The following is an 18556-nucleotide window of genomic DNA, read 5'->3' as shown; positions in this document are numbered from 1 at the left end:
ACTCTTTGAGTTTCAGAAATGAGTCACAATTTCTTGTCCCCTGGCGACTCAAAACTTTCTCCACTTTCAATCTCTTTCTGGTTACGAGATTTTTATTTGTATTTCTTACAGCTCTACAACATACAATGCATGGCTAGGTCTGTACATGGAAGAAATGGCTCTATCTGTTTATATGTGGCAAATTCTGTCACTGTTATAACTATTGAGATCATCATATTTTTCTTTGTAGCTTTCCATTTGGGTGAACATGATACGATCCTATTGGGTCTATACCAATTAAAAGAACAAGGTCCCTTGTGTCTAAATGGAAATCCATTTTCACAAAGAGAACCATATTTACTATAGTCAGTATTAAAATTCATATGAAGGTGAAATTGGATGAGCAGGACTTCAGTTCAACGGTGTTTGGTGAAAATATTCATTCTCTGTGGAACATAGTGAAATGTGTTAAGTAAATAAAAGGTCTTGTTTTCCTTTAGTGGCATTATGATGATTACTTACTATGGGGCATTTTCATCACTAACACATGTTTGTTGCTTTTTGATTTGTTAAGTGTATATGATTCAGCATCATTTTCTCTAACACAAGATGACGAGAAAACCCTCAGACCACAATGGTTTCTGCTGGGATATCTTCTCAAAGTATTTGCATTTGTCAACAAAGGGTGGCATATTAAAGAAAAAAAGTAGGAGAGACTTTTTCCTCATAATAAAGTGTAAGTAACTCATAAATATTCTCCAAAATAACTACCACAGTTCAGTTTTCCTTAGAAAAGTTTTGTGACGTTGAAGGAAATTTTCGTTTTTGTTCTTTTTCCATTTTTTAACATTTAGACTATCAGCATATACTTTCTTTGAGGAAATTGCATTTCGTTATTCACTACTAATTTGAATTGACAGCATATGTTTACTCTAATTACAAGTTACTTCTCTAAACATCGATGGTCAGCATATCTCAGCATCTTGAAATGTAGATAAACCCAAATGAATTGGAAAATTTTAGATACAGGTTAGCCTCCTCTCACATCTTTTCAATATTATTTAGGTGACTGAGACATTTAAATTATCTTAATTTAAAGTTTCCTTAATGTTCATTTCACCCAGTCAGGTACGTCTCAGACCCTTCTTAGACTCCTGAGTGTTCCTTGCCAGGTGGTCAGTTCTCTGGGTCCTACAGAAGAAGTCTTATTAACCTGGACGCCCAGACATTTGCCTCCCTGGGCTACTTTCTACTTCCCCAGGGCAGGAGATGGTCAGGCATGCATGGGGGACTTGAGACCTGTAGTCCTTTTGCTCTCCAAAATGTTACAGATTAAGTGAAATGATTTTAAAACTCTGGTGTGGGTTTTCAATACCATGGCCATATATAACTTTATTTTAGACATTGATACAACCAAAGTTCAGGAACAAGCTGAACTTCTGTGCTTCACTTTATATTATATCACATAATATATGTTACATATTAGACTTTCATAAGAAAACATTGACACTGAATGCAGTGTTATAATGTATATTTCTTATGTTGCCATTTTTCTGCATTCATATTTTAATGCAGAAAATCCCTTTCTAATCCCTTTCTTGGGAAGAAGAAAGCTTTGTTCTGATATTATGTTCTTAATTTGGGGAATTAAAATACCACATGCTCTTTTGTTTATAAAAGGGTGATCGGGGTAGATGGTAGTTTTTATTTCTGTTTATTGTAATGCTATTTTGTAATAACATTAAAAATGACAACTCAATATGAGACTATCTCTTTTCCTTTAATCTGTCATTTGCAAGCATGGCAAAGTATGCATATGTTGGTAGTCAAAGTCCAAGTGACTTGTCCAGCATTCTTAGGATTCTTTCCTTCCCTTAAATTTCCTCCTGCAGTTCCAAAAAGCAGACATGAAGCACTCTTCTATATTTCTTGAGTGCCTGTTTGGGGCCTGGTGTCTGTGCATCCTATCTGATGACATTTAGTCACTCTAATTTAAGGTGGCTAGGAGATCTGGGAAGCATTTTGTGCTGTAGGATGGGTTCATGGGTCTTATATATATGCATATAAAACCCATGAATCTATCTATCTATCTATCTATCTATCTATCTATCTATCTATCTAATCTTCCAATTCAATTCATTGTTCTTGCTATCTTTCTTATGTTGTCTTCCTACCTTTTTCTTCCTCATTACTTTGAAGAGCTCCAGAATATCAGGAAAGCAATTCTCACTCTTTTGTAACTAGATTCCCACCCTAGGTTTAATTTTTTTTTTTTTCCAGTTGAGTCACTACTGGATTTCTAGGAGTCAAAGTGGTATATTATGGTAAGTGTAAAATATTTCTAATTAAATTTTCATTTTGAACGATTCTATGAATATAAAAAGCAATTGTTTTTACATTCAGATTCAAAGTTATCAAATCTGACAGGGTAACAGATTACAAAAATCTACTCAACTTCATATTCAGTGGACAGTGATTGGACCCAATGTTGGCTCATTAGCTAGGACTCTGATCTCTAGTTCAAAACCTCATTTGAGAAGTCTTGTACTAATAGACCCACTCTGAGGTCTTTGCATCTAAGATTCTGTACTTGGATTGTGTCCTCTGCTTTCTCATCAGCCCCCATTCTTAAGTAGTTGAGCTTCTGCATTTTGTACCAGTGGAAGCTTCTGAGTGGTTCCCAAAAGAGACATAGGCAAATCTCCCTGCGATATCTATTCCAGAGATCACAGAGGCATGGGAAACTGAGACGAATGTCTACAGAAATGAGACAAGATCATAAAATGATTGTGAAACAGACATAGAAAGTATTTTCAGCCGTTGACCCCACTCAAAAATCCGGTAGCATCTGGTGACTGAAGTACATATCCAGTCTGCAAACCCCAGAGGGAAAGAGTAAATCCTCTCTTTCGGTTCAGATGCCTGAACCCTTGGACCCTACAATTGTCTGCTCAGCTGTCTTCGGCAGTTCCTCACCTTGGAAACTGAGTAAAGTTTGTACCAGGTGTATCAAGTTGGTCTTCCACACCATTAGCACAAAGGAAGTTATTAACTTGTATACATTGTTTATCCATTTGATTGTTCTATTTAACATTAATTATAAATAAATGAATTAAAATATAGTTTCCTTAAGAGTTTTTTTTTTTTTAAGACTTTAATAAAGACGTCTTCTCTACTGTTTCATAGCAGTGATAAAGCTCCCAGGGTAGATGGTGCCACATGGGACAGGTATTATTAAGCTTGCATGTGTGATGCTGCTATCTTTTTATCTATCGATCATTTTTCTCCTTTAAAGAGAACTGCTATATTAAGTAAGCTAATAAAAAAAGGCATAGCTCTATTTTCTAAAAAGCAAGAAAGGAGTCAGCAGCTCCCCACTATGCCTTAGATATTAGCAATAAAACAGCACCTTGCTCATGACACTCATCTCCATCTTTTAAGTGAGATACATCACCAAGTACAAGAAAGGGCTCTCAGCCCCTGAGACCACATGCTTAATGTTTTCAGAGATATAATATAATATAAATGCCGTTTGGTATTTGACATGTTTATTTAAAAAATGCACCAGATTTTAACAAGTGAGTTCCTGGACTAGATGATCTCTAATAATGCTTCCAGGCCTTCAGTTTTATGTGTTTATGTGACATTGCTAACACAGACTTTCATGTGTCTCTGATTCAAAATTATCTTGTTAGGACTCTGACTGTTTTTAAAAGTATGCAGTCGCCCCAGAGAGGTTGTATCAGCTTTTTAAATAAACTACCCAGCAACCAAAATTTACATTCTGTTGGTAAATTTGCCAGGAAGACCATTTCACTTGTTTATATTATGTCATAATCCCTGTTTTTCCTCATTCACAGTTTATTACAAAATATCACTTCAGGGCATTTGTATGTGGTGCTGGAATCAGTGGATATCACTGTGCAGGGCTAATACATCTAACCTCTCTGCCAGACTTTGGAAATCAATGTTCATTTCACGCTGCACCCCCGCCTCCCCGGTACTGCTCAACAAATACCAATGCCAAGAGAGATGACCCCTTTTAATTCCTTAATATAGGCTACAGTTCTCTTTGATTTATAGACGACTGGTAGTCTATTTATAAAATATGTATCTGCAAGACGCAGTTTATGAGAAACTTGGCTTTGGGGACACATTAATTCTAACTGCAGATGCAACTTTCATGTTTTATAATCTGACCCTGACAGCTGTAATTTCAGATTAAAGATTTTTCATTCACATTCCCATCCTGATTGCTCTGCACGGTCCTTATATTACCTTATTGTCAATAGCAAGTGTTCACTCTATTGGGAGTCATTTAATAACCAGCTGCCATTTAAAGTGTGGACCGAACATTTGTCTCAGCCAGGCCCTCTCTAGTAGAGTTCCTCAGCATACGGAGCTGGGACCTCTTCAAGAAAAACAACAGCTGGCCTTCACTATTGTCCTGTCTTTTCCTTCTTCGTGGTGGCTAGTTAAAATAAACATGGACACTCTTGGTGTATTTCTGAATGCATTTGCGAGTTTGTTGTTTTAGTAACCAAATCGTCCTCTCCATCAGTCCCTCATCCCCAATCCCTTATCCCACCCTGACCCCCATCGACTTTGGGTCGGGCTTTCGTTCTTTTCTGAGTTCCATAAATGTATATTCCTCTTCAAGTCACTTGCATTTGTTACTGAGAATCGATCAACCAAGACTGAAGGTTTAGTGGACATCGTAAAACATCTTCTTTTTGGCAGGCTAATATATCTGTTTTTACAGATTATGTTTGTCAGTGATGATATTGTAATTAAAATACTATTAATGATAAAAATAAGACAATTTTCTGGAAACATAATTATAAATCTTGGCTTGTCTATAAAATCTTTGAGATTCATGCTTGATATATGAAAATGCATTCATGATTGGTAATGTTTTTATTTAGTGTCTACCTTTAAATTTCCTTAACTTGACAGCTGGGGATTAGCTTCTTCAGCAGGCAGTGGAGAAGGAAATAAAAACGAAAAGCAAAGGAAAGCTTTAAAAAAAAACAGACCCTTTCATGGCTAATTAAGCCAGAATACAAATCAATCATTGGAAATAAGTGATGAATTTTTTATGCTTGTAAGCTTACTGTACCCTGTAGTGTTTGCTATACACTGAAATTACAATTCCCATCAGCTTATAGGGTAATCGTTTACCTTAAGCTTTACCTTTATCTATCATATTGATCTGAGACTCTCAGGGAAGGAAAGGAAGGCGGGTGGTCGTAGTAAGTACAAGGAGTAAAAATGTCCCAGCTGAGAAACATTGGGACCTCAGTCTTTATTTATGTACTTTTCTCATTTCATTTTAACTCTTAGGAAGTACCTCAGTCCTAAGTCCTCAGGCAAATGTAGTCATAGTAAGTAGGGGAGGGAGTGGTGGCCCTTGCAGGAGCCATATGGTGGTGGACTGAGTGGCCGACTCTCCAATGAGTTACGTCCCAGTTACCTGCTCCCTAGCTTAACACCAACTATGCGTTAGGTTTTGGACTGTACCATCAACGGTTATGGGGAAACGGTTGCAATGTAAGAGTCATACTACAATATTAAAGTGTTAAATTAAGGTTGATATTCTTTTTTTCTGATTATTTTCTAATAGTTGAGTTCTCAGCCACATCTAGGTGTAATTTATTTTCTGGGTAGGCTATAATAACACATTTTTTTCCTGGAGCATCAGGCTGACTTTTCACATAATGACAGGGTTTTTCTTTCTACAAATGTCACATGCGTATCACAAGGGGTCATTTAGACCTCTAAACTGGCTCTTGATTTTTGCACTGAGAAAATATGACAGCACACTAAGTTTCTAATATAAAAATATGTTGACTTTAGGAATATATATATACACGTAGAAATGTCTAAAAATTTTGTCAAAGAAAGAACATGAACTGTTTCATAGACATGAGGTAAGATGTAAGGAAGTGACTGACTAAAACTAAATGAATGACAACAAAACTCAAAATACGATCACATCCACTTAGTAAAAGAGAACCGCAGACCTAAACGTTCCCTCTTGCCCAAGTGACTCACAGACTGGCTCTTACAAGTAAATGTGACTTCTCTAGAGCCAAAGTAAGTGCTGTAACCAAGCTCTTGAACTCTCCACCCTTGGAGATGCTCACGTCTCTGACCCACCCTCAGCCTGGTGGTGCTGCCCTGGGGTTTCCAGGCCTTCTCCTGGCTGTCTTCGTGCACTTCATGTGTTAGCCACTCCCAGAGTGAAAGAGCATCATCCAAAACTCGGCCCAGCTCTCCGACTGTCATGACTGTCATTATCCGAGGGCAGCAGTAAAGGATTAGGCCAGCTGCATCCCCCAGGAGAGCCTGGGGCCTGAAACATCTGCATTTCAAATACAGCTCGAGATGAATAATAAATCGAGATGTCTCTGCCTTAAATTGGAAAAGAGGTCCCATGACTAATCATGCCTAGAAGAGCACTAGTCTTAGAGTTTAGGAAAAAAAATTAAGGCATCTTCATTGTCCGCCTCTGCCCTTTAGCGCATACCTGCAGATGGCTGAATACAATTGAGAAAGCAGTTGTTTTAAGAAAGGCCACGGATACTTACCTTCAGTTTCCCCCCTTGTTTCATTAAAAAGAAAAAAACCAAAACAAGTTATTATTCAAAAAAATAAAGCAGGGAGAGTGCAGCACAGAAAAATCCTAGAAACAGGCAGACAAACAACACAGAAGTGGAATAAAAAATTAAGAAGGACCAGGCCTCAGGGTGCTGGCTGTCGCCCTGTTTACTATAAACAAAGTAGGGAGGCCTCTGGAAGCTAATGGGCCTGTTGATTGGTATTTACTCATCCCAACAGGATCTGGTTTCTGATAATCTAGGACTCCTGCGTTTTGATGAGTGTAGGCTGCTGGAGAACTAGTAAAGCCCACTGAAAGGATGGGGAGAGAGGCTTGTAAGCGCTTCGTGGCTAGGTTGAGCTGAAAGACTGTTTATTTAGAATTCCTCCCAAGTCCTCTAGGACCCTAGCAAGGGCTGCAGAAGTCAAATTCCCCAAAGCCCTGTGTATCTTTGTCGAAGTATCTGGTTGATGAAAGACTAACTAAGAAATCTACAACATTCTTTAAAGGAGAACAGGGCATATTATCTCACATTTGTTTTTTCCTTTAATACAGTGAGCTTTGATTGAGCATCATTTAAACACAAGCCATTTCAAGTCGAACCTGGATAAGTACAATTCTTCACATTTTCTCTAATAGTACATTTTTTCAGGAAAAAAATCAAATGTAATTCATGCTTTTTGACATGTTAGTATTCTTTGCTTTCATGAGGCTTCTAGGTTTAAGATTTTATTTTTCCTGAAGTTTTATTCAGATATAATTGATATAAAGCATTGTATTAGTTTAAAGTGTACAACATAATGAATTGATACTTGCAAATATTGCAAAATGATCACCACAAAAACTTTAGTCAATATCCATCACTTCATGTAGTTACAATTTTTTTCTTCTCATGAGCTCTTTTAAGATCTACTCTTTTGGGATGAGGGTATTGCTCAGTATAGAGCGCGTGCTTAGCATGCACGAGGTCCTGGGTTTAATCCCTAGTGCCTCTGTTAAATAAATAAGTAAAAAACTTAATTACCTCTCCCCCAAAATTTAAAAACAAAAACAAACAAACAAAAGAGGTCTACACTTAGCAACTTTCAAATGTACAATACAGTATTGTTAACTATAGTCATGCTGTACATTATATCCCCAGAACATTTATTTTATAACTAGAAGTTATAAGGACCTCCTTCACTCATTTCCTCTACCCCGGTCCCCCACCTCTGGCAACCACTGATCTGTTCTCTGTTCTATGAATTCAGTTTAGATTCCACATATAAATCCCTTAGAGTTTCAGGTTTAAGCAGATAACAAGAATATTTTGACATGTTCTGCCACATCAGATAGGGGTGCTTTAGTTATGAGTAAGCGCCCATGAAAAATTGTATTCCCCTGATTTCTACTCAGGGTGGTTGTTCTGGATAAGAAATATGACTCTGGATGCTTAATCTGATGATTTCAACCATTTGTGGTCTGACAACCATTGATTATGTGATTGCGAACTTAGGACCATGAAGATGGTATATGCAGTAACGGCACTGTACAAACTCAGAGATGCTGCCGTTACACCAGCGAGCGATGATACCTAGTAGCTATTTGATCTTGTCATAATTGTTTCTTTTCTGTCTCCAGCTGAATTACCGTCATTCTGCTCCTCTACCAAAAGAAATAAGACTCTGACTTTCTGTTTATTAAATTAGGCTTTGCTGAGGATAACATTTTTGGTTAAAATGCAAAATTTGAAAACACATTGATTTGTTATAATGTCAGTAGCTTGCTGTATTTTGAGAAAAATGTCTCACATTCCTTATCATTTTGTTATTATATTTTTATCATTCATCATCAAACTCTTTAGTCAAGTTTAGCATATTATTTCTATTCCAGAATATGTTTTTTTAAATGTTATAGATTATAAAATGATGATATGTAAGCAGTGTGAGATATAATAACTCTCATTCTGTTTCTCACTTTTTAGCCCAGATTGATGTTTTATGAAGATCAAATACATATATCAACATCTCTTCTTAGTCACTATTAGCTTTTGAGAACTGATAGAAATGGACAATGGCAAACCAGCCATTCAAAATATAAATTGTTTACTGATGGTATAAGAATGTATTAATCTTATCTATTAATCTATCAAATGTTTATTGAGTGCCTGCCATGTATCAAATATAGTGAAAGTTATTGCAAAAATTATAGAAAAAATAGAATATTTTCAGGGCTTTCTAGGAAATTATACTCACATGAGACAGACTTGATACAGGAAACAGTTGGATAAAACAGAAAGCACATACATGTGTGCTGGGATATGTTGTCTAGCTGACTCACAAGATGGGAATTCAGTGATGAGCTTGAGCTAGGAAGGACAAGTTGTCTGTAAGAAGTAGAGCTTGAAATGAACCTTAAAGAAAAGCCTGAAATTAAATATAAAAGAGGGAGAGAAAAAGTAGAAAGTCATGCATGATGTGTGTTCAGAAGCCAGCAATTATTCTGAAGAAAGGAGCTAGTTTTAAGGAAGAGCATTTGGATGGCTAGAAGGATTGAAATCCAGGAACAGAATTTTGATTCCAATGTGGTAAGTGAGAGGGAGCCACTGGTGGCTTTTGAGCAGAGAGGGAAAATTCCATAAAATCCGCAAAATAATTGAATAAAGGAAAATCTAGGGCCAGTGAATAGGAGGGTTTAAGCAAGGATGGACAATGGAGATGGAGAAAAAACGACTGGGACTGGCATTTTTTGTCTATTTGAGTCTTAGTTACACTTTTGAATGTTCATTTTAAACAACTGAAATTTGTTATGTTTTGTTTTTTTATTTAGCTTTCTTCTGGGAAGATTTTCTAATAGTATTCCAAAACGACAATATTATTTTTCTTTTTAAGGGTTTTTATATTTATGTTACAAGAATGGTATATGTTCCCAGAAGAACTTTTTTTTTAATGCTGGATCAGCAAAAAAAAGAAAATGAAAACCATGTAAAATTCCAGTTTACTTTTAAATCATACCATTAATATTGTAGCACACAATTTTTTAGTTACCTCTATACATCCATTTTTGTTGTTGTTGCAAAAATAGCATTATACAATGCCCTTATTCTGTAATCTTTTTCATCACTTGAGTTGATAATGAACATTTTCCCCATGACATTTAGCTGGTCTTTAATAATAATAATAATCTAAATGGTTAAGCTGTACTGTGTGGTTGGAATAGACCATGTTCATTTCCCTAGTGGCCTACTATTGGACAGTAGGTGGTTCCTAAGTTTTTCTATGATAAAATGGTTACGTAAACATCCTTGTAGCTAGATCTTTGTGTGCATGCAAATTAATCAGTTAAATGATAGTGGAATCAAACCTATTTACAACATTTTGGCCTTGAATATAAACATACCAGTAACTTAGTTGTTTACAGGTGAACAGAGTCCTTCTCTCCACTGGAATTTTTCATCTTGTGACCAAAACTACTCATTTTCCACCCACATTTATTTTTTTTTCTCATCTTATAACGTAAAAGTTCATTGTTACTGGTTATTCATTATGTGCTAGGCAGGTGCAAAGTATTTTATGGATGATATCTCATTTACATTTAATGTCATGGAACTTTTCTTTGAGGAACGCTTTGTCGTTCTTGTCATTGTTATTAGCAATAGAGTATGAAAATGAGTGATGGTTTAGATAGTTCTGAAACCTTATCTTGATGTGGATATGGACTGACGTCTATTTAGCCTCTCTAAATCTGGATATAATGGTTATGATCATTTCTACAAAAATCTTAGTGAGGCTATCTCATGAGATGTAAAACTTCACTATGGGCACTTTGTACTTACCATGTACTTACAATAATAGAATGTCTATAACGTTACCATGGTTTTTATCTTAGCAATGAAGAAGTTGGAAATATGTGATTCCTTTGCAAATAGAAACGGACAGCATAAAGCAAATTACATAATGCATTTGGCTCTTGGAAGCAAGGTTTTACAGAGACTTAAATAATTGCCTTTGTGTCTGAGCAGTGAAGTGACCAAACTGTCTTTCTCCACCTCCTCTCAGCTGAGTTTCCTTTTCCATGGATGTTTCCCTCTGCCCCACAGAAAATTTGGCTGTAAAAGATGTGCATGCAAACGTCCACAGGTGCTGAGCCAGTAGCATAACGTCAGAGATGCAAATGAGCAACACAGGAGCTTGGTAAACTTTACCTGCGCCTGCAAATAATTGCCACGGTTTCTGAAATTGGGCCAGCAGGTTTGTGTTTGTGTGTGTGTTTTTTTTTAAGGCCCTATGTATATGCTGCTCTTACTTTGTTCCAGGTTTAGTTTCTAAGCTGCACTCCCAATTTCTAAAGGTATAGACATTAGTAAGGCCACCCTGTCGCTGTAGAATGTCATGTAACCCAGCCCCTGAAAATCATAATGTCAACCCTCTGTAGAAGAACATTTTAGTATGTATTTTAAACTTCACACATAAGAAAAAAAATAAAACCTGAAAAAGAATGCCTGCATCTCCTGCAAAATAAGCCTTTATGACGCTATTTATTCTGTAGTTCAACTCCCCCTGAGCACAGAACTACATGATAAATTTCTGCTGGAATTTAGGAGCTGCAGAAAAACAAAGTTTGGCATAAAAAACCCTCCAGCTAACAGCTATGCTTCATTTTATTGGCCAGTAGGAAGTAGATAATTCATTTTCTCTGGTCCTTTGGCCTGAGCCAACAATAAGCTCAGTGTAGTGTAGACAGGTTGTATGTGATATATAATTTCTTTTAAATTTCATTTAATCCTTTGGTTCAAGTCAGTACGAAATGATACAGCTACATAATTGGATAACATGTCCATTAGGAAGAATGATAGCAGCATCCTATCCTGGGACCTGCGGTGCTCATATTTCTACACGAGAGCTCCCTCAGTTACTACAGGTGATGTGCTCATTGCCCACACCCCCGTTTCCAGTGTCGCCTTCTTCGTTCAGGTCTCCATTTTCTTCTTATATTCCAGCTAGACTCCTTCATTCCAGGCTTGTTCCCTTTAAAGCCATCCAAAATAGTCCCGGAGTTTTTTGCAATAATGAACATCTTAGCATCTCTCTCACTTGCTTTTGAGCCATAAATGGTTCCCTAAAGATGTTTCGTAAAATAAAGGGTTGGAGGAATGATTTGTGACTGTTGTATCAAAAAAGCATTCTCTATTCAAATATATTGGAAAGTTTCTTGGAGTTAAATGGATTTCTTTATTGCAAAACTACTGAGAGCCCCCAGTATTTGAAGATTCATTAGGAGCTAATAAGAGAACTATAGGAAAACATGTATAATTTCCCAGGCAGATGCATCCACAGGATCCTTTTTTGTGGAGGTCCCCATCGGTGCTGTCAGCCTCATCTTGGCCAAATGTGCACTGTAATTATGTCGGAGTACTTGGCATTTCTGGGCCCCATCGCGTGCTTCCTCATCTCAGTGTGAGCTTACCCTGTTCCTTCTGCTTATGAATACATTTCCCGTTCTCTCTCTGTAAAATGCATAGTCATTCTTCAAAATTCAGGTCAGATTTTGTCATTCCTATACAGACTTTCTCTGATTCTCTAAGGCAGAACTATTCCCTTCTTCCTTCATGTGGCCACTGAGCATTTGCTTAAATGTCTATTACTGAACTTCTCACTGTAGGTTATTTATTCATTTATTTCCTCACACAAATCTTATTTTAATCAAGAAAGCATACCCATGATTTAGACTTCCAGTTAAATGTGTAGGTGAATATGGTGGCTGGTCTTCACAGATGCTCCCCTCCTCAATGAACCGTCACTGCCAGATTCCATGCCAACGAGCAGTTTCTTCCCCTTGAATCTGAGCTGGCCCTGTCACTTGCTTTTGATCACTAGACTTTTGCACAAAAAAGACTGCATGGCTTCCAAGGCTAGGTCATAAAGAATCTTGTAATTTTCAAGTGGCTCACATAGATACTCATTCTGAGGGCAGCTAGCCACCAAGTTAGGTCGATCACACTGAGACCACTGTGCTCTGAGAAAGCCCACACTAGCTATGTGAAGAGAGGGGAGAGGGGGAGAGAGAGAGAGAGTGAGAGATGGAGAGGGGGAGACATGGAGAAGTGGAGAGAGAGGGAGACGCCCAGCCAGCACCCTGCTCTTCCAACATTCCAGATAAGGTACCAGACATGTGAGAGAAGTTATCTTGTGTGTCTAGCCCAACCACTACCTGACTTCAACTGCAAACCCACATGATAATTGTCTACCTGGATCCAGTCAAGCTGGAAGTGCGGTGATGTTCTCACACACACACACACACACACACACGCACACAGTATTACAGTATTTATTTGGGACCAGTTGGGAGCAGGGAAGCTGAAATGGCCGTAAGGAAACGATTCATAAAGTCTGTTAAAAAAGTCAGCTGACTTCTTTTAGTTGTGTATTTTAAGATTTAGAAACAAGAAATACGAACAAAAGAAAAACTGTTCAGTTTTCAAGCAAAATCTAGAGGAAGCATTTCTGAGACAGTTATATGCTAAATTAAAATTTTAATTTTTTTTTATAATTCAAGTACAGTCAGTTATGATGTGCCAATTTCTGGTGTACATAATGTCCCAGCCATGTATATATATACACATATATTCATTTTCATATTTTTTTCATTAAAGTTTATTACAAGATATTGACTATAGTTCCCTGTGCTATACAGAAGAAATTTGTTTTAATCTATTTTATATATAGTGGGTAATTGCAAATCTCAAATTCCCAAATTTATCCCTTCCTACCCCCTCATTTCCAGCTTTTCAACCATCCAGCAAAAGACTCTCAAAAGAAGAAAATTAAGGTGGTACCAGTAATAAATTGTCTTAGGGTAAACAGTTCAAGATTATTTGCTAAGACCTCAAAAATAATTACAACATGAGTGGTAGACCCGCTCAAGTAGACCATGGATTGGAAATTTTTTTTCTGGAAAGGGCCAAATAGCAAATGTTATAAGTTTTTCAGACTCCATAAGATCCATGTCTCATATTCTTTGTTTGTTTGTTTTCTGTAACATAAGATACAGAACAGGAAATTTACTGTTAGTGACATTTAGCACACTGCGTTGTGTGACCATCACCACTATCTAGCTTCAGAATATTTTATCACCCCGAAAGGAAAACTCACACTCACTAAGCAGTCACTCCCAAGTCCCTCCTCCTCCCTGCCTCTGACAACCACTGTCTGAGTCTATGGATTTTCCTTTGTGAATATTTTATGTAAATGGAGCCATAAATTATGTGGTATTTTGGATCTCTTTTCTTTTGCTTAACATAATGCTTCCAAGGATCATCCCAGTGTGTATCAGTATTTCATTCCTTTTTATAGTTGAACAATAAATATTTCATTGTACAGTTATACCACATTCTGTTTATCCATCCATCTGTTCATTGATACTTGAGCTGTCTCACCTTTTGGCTGTTGTGAATAATGCTGCTATGAGCATCCATATACACATTTTCCTTTAAATTCTTGTTTTCAGTTCCTTTGGGTATGAACCCAGGAGTGGAATCACTGGGTCATATGGCAATTCTGTTTAATTTTTGCCAGGCTGCTTAATTGTTTTCCACTGTTTACATTCTCACCACCAATATACAAGTTTTCTGCTTTCTCCATGTCCTCACCAGCATTTGTTATTTTTTGGTTTTATTTATTTATTTAAATTAAAACCATCATAGAGAGCATAGAATGGTATCCTATTGTGGTTTTGATTTGTGGTTCCCTAATGACTAAGGATGCTGAACTTAATTTTAATGTGCTTGTTGCCATTCATAAACTTTTTTAGTAAAATATGTCTTTAAGTCCTTTCCCCATTTTTAAATTAGGTTGCTTGTCTCTTTGTTGTGGAGTCATAGTAGTTCTTTACAGATTCTGAATATTAAACTCTTATTAAATTTATAATTTGTAAATTTTTCCCCATTCTGTATGTCGTAATTTTGCCTATTGATAGTATGCTTTGATGCACAAATGTTTTAAATTTTGAAGAAGCCCAGCTTAAGTATTTTTCTTTTGTTACTTGTCTTTCTGATGTCAAATCTAAGAAACCCCTGCCAAACCCAATGTCAGTAAGATTTAGCCCTGTTTTCTTGTAAGAGTTTTATATTTTTAGTTCTTATTTACATTTGGTCTATTTTGAGTTAGTTTTTATAGACAGCATGGAACAGGACTCTAACTTCATTGTTTTGTATGTGGTTATCTAGTTGTCTCAGCACCATTAGTTGAAGAGGTCTTTTTCCTTTTTGCCATCTGATGATAGTGGAACCCTTGTTGAAAGTCAACTGACCATAGATGTATGGGTTTATTTCTAGACTCTCAATTCATTTCCACTGAGTTTTATGTCTATCATTATTCCCGTACACACTGCTTCGATTACTGTAGGTTTGTGGTAAGTTTGAAATAGGAAAGTGTGAGTGTGATAGTGAATTTTATATGTTAACCTGGCTGGGGCAAGCGATGCCCAGATATCTGGTTAACATTATTTCTGGGTGTGTCTATGAAGTGTTTTCAGAAGAGATTAGCATTTGAATTGGTAGACCAAGTAAAGCAGATTGCTCTCTCCAGTGTGGGTGGGCATCATGCAATCCGCTGAGGAGCTGAAAAGAAAAATGCAGAGGAAGGGAGAAGTCTCTCTCTCACCCTGACAGTATGAGCTGGGGCATTTGTCTTCTTAGACTCTCAGATATTGGCAATCCTTGTCCTCAGGCCAAGACTTGGACTGGAACTAGATTTCATGGGTCTTCAGCTTGAGCTACCAGGTCACACACATATATATATACACATATATATACACATACACACACATATATACATATACATATATATACACATACACACACATATATACATATACATATATATATACACATATACATATACATATACATATACATATACATATACATATACATATACATATATATACTATTTGGGAGCCCTTACAATTTTAGGATGAGCTTTCCCATTCGTGCCAAAAAGGCTGTTTGGGGTTTTTTATTGGAATTGAACTGAATGTGTAGATCACTTTGGGTAGAATTACCTCCGCAACAATATTAAGTCTTCCAACCAATGAACACAAGATGCCATGACATTTATTTAGGACTTCTTTAATTTAGTCCAACAATGGTTGCTAGTTTTCAGTGTACTGTTTTTATTTATTTATTTATTTATTTATTTATTTATTTATTTATTTATTTATTTATTTATTTCACAATCCTTTAAAAATTTAAAAGCTGGTATTAGCTTGCTTGCAGGCCTAATAAAAAACAGGCTGTGGGTTGGATTTGGTTCATGGGTCATATCTTGCTGCACAGAGCTAGACAGAAAGGCTTCAAAGAATCTTAATGCATGCCTCTTAAACCTCTATGGTAGAGAAAGAAAATCAGGTTTTTAAGAATCTTGAGTACGTTTCCTCATAGTACTGTGACTCTCAGCCTGAGGGAAAGAAGAACCTCTGCGAGAGATTTTTGGTTTTTACATTTGTCTGACAGATTATAGTACAATTTGATACACAGGAAGCCCATAGTGTTTTACAAGATATTATAACTGTTTGGACTAAAAGGAATGAATGTAGTTCCAAACAAAGGAGGCTTTGTGGTCCCAATTCTTACAAAGAGAAAGCAAGCATGGAAAGGGACTGCGTTGCAAACATAGGCCATTGCTTGTCAAAATGAAGGCTGACTGAGAGCATAGAAGCAACAGCCCAGAGAGTGGCAGTGAAAACCAGTGCGAACCATCACAGGGCTTAGAGGGTGGGTTCTGATCAGAGAGCTGGCAACATTTGCTCAATTGTGTTTCAGAATTTCTACAGACCAGATACTCTTATTTGCCTGCATTACCCTCCCACCCCTTTTTTAATGAGCATGTCCACTGCAGCTCCACTAGACCATGTACCTCCATTGCATCTTTAGTATGTCAGGAGGTGACACAGATAAATTGTCTCTTTAGTTTACAGGTCTTCAGCTTGAGAGAGGTACACATGAGGACTCTAAATGACATGTGAGTCTGATTTAGATAAAGTGATTTTCGACTTTAAGACTGATTCTGTAAAGGGGTGAAACTTTTGATGGCCTTGTGAAGAGGTGTATATATTTTGCTGGAATGTAAATGATTATCAGGAGGGGTGGGAGGGATGTAAATAATTTGTTGCCAGTGAGATGAAAGATAGCCACAAATTCTTTGTCACACTCCCCATCAAGAGTCACTCTTCCCACCCATTAAACTTGGGTTGGCATTGGACTTGGGTAGAGTTTCAGTCCCAAGTCTTAAGGGGGCCTAGGAGTTTCAGCTTTTGTACTTGGGGTAACAAGGGACCTTCATGTGAGAAGAACATATACATGGAGATGAGGGCTTGACAGTGTGGCCAGGAGAGAGGCTTAGTCATCCTAGTGTCCAGCACCTCAGCTGAGCGCCACCAATGACTAACCCAGACTGCAACTGCATGAGAGATTCCAGAGAATCCAACAGAAAAACTGCCCCGTTGAGTTCCAGTTAATCTACAGAACCATGAGAGATTATAAACTAATTTTTGTTTTAAATCACTAAATTTGGGGGTAGATTGTTATGCTGCAATAGACAACCAAAACAACTGAGGAAACTTCTAGGCATGAGTAGATAGGCAAAATGAATGCAGCTGCAAAGGTAACACGAATGAAGCTACTAATTCTGGAAGGATGGCTGCATGCACAATGTGGATATTAAAACAAAGACACGAAGGAATAACTTTATACACATCTCAATCTGTACCAGATAATTAGAAGCAGAGGAAGTGCAGATGTCTTAGTGAGGTTTATGTAACAACAGCTGTTTCCCTCACCCATATATCTCAGAACCAATCAGAAGCTGGATTATTTCTGGATGAACCAAAGGAAGGCTCCTGACCATTAAAGTTAAACATTTCTCCTGAAGTTGACAATGACCCTGAGAATGGTTATTCCGTTGGAGAATACAGAGCAGCTCAGGTGTCAAGGGGGAGAAGGGGATATTTATAATGTTTCCTTAACACCTACTACTTCTGTGTCTTAGAAGCCCAGCAGTAGAGTGGATTCAATCACTCATAGACTTAGTCCAAAGTCTTCCCACTGGCACTAGTCAAAGTGCAATGAGAAATACGATTCTCCCAGTAGTTCTGGCATTATCTGCCGGGTTGTGTATTAGATGGCTTTCTAGGGTAGTAGAAGTCAGCATTTCCTTAGGCATATCTCTGAATCATTCTAAAGACTCTCATATCTTTTTTTTTTTTTTTTTTTGGTTGTGGTGGTGGTTTTATACTTATGAATTTTTTTTTCCCCCACTGGTTCTTCAGTCAGACAGAGGCCTTATTTAATGTGGCAGGCAGTCTTTATCTGGGGACTCCAACAATTGGAGGAAACTCTGAAGGACGAGCCCAATCCGCAAAGTCTGTACCTGAATGCATCTTTTATGGTAATGCTGAGTCTCTGATTATTTGCTTTGGTAGGTCTGTGGTAGTGCCATCCTTGGCTCAGAAGAACCTCTTGTTAGTTTTGTGATCAGTGAATCCACCAAGTGCTTAATCTGTTTTTGCATGTAGGCATTGCTGAGGGATATGACAAAAGTAATGCCAGCCCAGTGGATGGCAGATCTGAGCAGTGGAAGGAAAGAGAAAGAGAAGAGTGATCCAAGACTTGCCTTCATTGGCATTTTGATATAATTATGAATAGATGCCTGTTTTTCTTGCTATACTGTGAACTACTCAAAAATAACTCCATCTTAGTCAATTTTGTGTCCTTAGTATATATCATAAGGAAGTGGCAAATTAAATTATTTTAAAAGGGAGGCAGTCAATTGTAGTGCCTAAAAACATGGCTAAAATCTCTACAGTCACCCTGCCTGGGTCAAATGCCTACTCTACCAAGTGCCAGCTAGTGAACTTGGATCAGCTACTTAACATTTGGGGGGCCTTTGTTTCTTCTCCTGTAAAATGGGGATTATAAATTGTTGTGAGAATTAAATGAAT

General features: G+C 37.3%; 1 long non-coding RNA gene across 2 annotated transcripts in view; it reads left to right on the top strand.

Moving 5' to 3' along the window:
• Nucleotides 1-564: 564 nt before the first annotated feature.
• LOC123616472 (uncharacterized) overlaps nt 565-18556 on the top strand; it is a 40002-nt gene continuing 22010 nt past the window's right edge. The window contains exons 1-2 of one of the 2 annotated variants that reach the window (XR_006724468.2): nt 565-715; nt 2260-2303. This is a non-coding gene — a long non-coding RNA (uncharacterized LOC123616472). Of the gene's footprint in view, nt 716-2259; nt 2304-9723; nt 10810-18556 lie in introns of those variants that run through there. The other variant, XR_012510584.1, reaches the window with a different exon arrangement.

Source organism: Camelus bactrianus, chromosome 2, assembly GCF_048773025.1.
Source record: "Camelus bactrianus isolate YW-2024 breed Bactrian camel chromosome 2, ASM4877302v1, whole genome shotgun sequence".
Taxonomy (NCBI): Eukaryota; Metazoa; Chordata; class Mammalia; order Artiodactyla; family Camelidae; genus Camelus; species Camelus bactrianus.
Note: the sequence above shows the minus strand (reverse complement) of the source record. Positions and strands in the feature narration are given on the sequence as shown.